General features: G+C 35.5%; 1 long non-coding RNA gene across 1 annotated transcript in view; it reads right to left on the bottom strand.

Annotated features, from left to right (window-relative positions):
- Positions 1–231: 231 nt before the first annotated feature.
- LOC107104046 overlaps positions 232–1,200 on the bottom strand; it is a 13,144-nt gene continuing 12,175 nt past the window's right edge. The window contains exons 2-5 of the long non-coding RNA XR_001482222.1: positions 641–668; positions 544–557; positions 381–458; positions 232–255 (exon numbers count right to left, since the gene is read on the bottom strand). This is a non-coding gene — a long non-coding RNA (uncharacterized LOC107104046). The remainder of the gene's footprint in view (positions 256–380; positions 459–543; positions 558–640; positions 669–1,200) is intronic.

Raw genomic sequence — 1,200 nt, 5'->3', positions numbered from 1 at the left:
TTTACTGGTCTACAATTATCCCAATAAATTCCCAATTAAAAATAGTATATTTTATTGTTTAAAGGACGTAGAATTACTGAATTGAAATAATTGTAAAGCAATTTTTCAGCAGGATAAAGCATATAATTAGGTGTTCAGTTGGGGGGGCAGGGTTTGTTTTCCTTGAAATCACAATCTTCTATTAGATTCCTGCTGTTCTCATTCATATGGTTTGTGTTGAGGTGTATTTTGTCTTACCTTGGTATTCTTGTTGTTCTGAAAGTAGAAAAATAAAATGTTAATAGGATAATGCTTCACCCAAAACAACAACATTAATAAGAACTGAGAGGAGTGCTAAAGCTTCGCTGACAGTCTACATTTTTTTTTTCTAATTTCAATACCTCCTCCATCTTCCTCGCCCTGCTCAGTCTCGTCTTCCTCCTCCTCCTCCTGCTCAGGCTCCTGCTCCTCCTCAACTTCTACATAATTAAAGAAAACAACAGAGTTCAGAGAGTTTTTATGCATGGCCAATGCTAATAGGAAAGAGTGTAGATTGGAACATACCTTCAGTCTGCTCCCTAAAAAGAAGTAGGAAACATTCTGAGTGACTTTACTTCAAAAGTTTACATTTAATGAAGACAGATCATGTTTTTTCACTCACTCATATTCCTCTTCAACGTCAGACATGGCTGGAAGGAAAAAGGGACAAACAACAAGATTTATTCTAGTTTATGCAGAGATTTTCTCCAACTTGTTAACATCTAAAATCCATCTAACTCCTATTTTTTCAAATTTGTTTCTAGTTTTAAGCTTAAAGTCACACATTGGATTTAATTTCCATCACAAGGAGAAGAAATACGGCATAAATGAACAGATTATGCGCTCATACCTAAAGGTAATTTAATCCTCTGAACTGAGCTTTGGTGGAATAAATCAAATGACATTTTGAAAACTTTTTAGATCCTAAAATTGACGAGCTAGATTATTGCTAATATTTATGGTTGGTCTGTAAAAAAATGTGGCCATAATTACTCTAGCTAGACATTAAATCCTGAACTGGGTGCATAATGACTCCTTTTATGAGAAAGTTGTGACACACACCAACTACGTCCAACACTGGACTCGACTGTTCGCAGCTCAAATCCTCTGAGCGCTTAACTTTTTTTTCTTTACAGAACAGGATACAAGATAAATAAGGCTTCTGGACCGGACCTTAGCATT

Source organism: Cyprinodon variegatus, unplaced genomic scaffold (genome assembly GCF_000732505.1).
Source record: "Cyprinodon variegatus isolate N-32 unplaced genomic scaffold, C_variegatus-1.0 Scaffold1599, whole genome shotgun sequence".
Classification (NCBI taxonomy): Eukaryota; Metazoa; Chordata; class Actinopteri; order Cyprinodontiformes; family Cyprinodontidae; genus Cyprinodon; species Cyprinodon variegatus.
The sequence above is the reverse complement of the archived record's forward strand: the minus strand, read 5'-3'. Positions and strand labels throughout refer to the sequence as shown.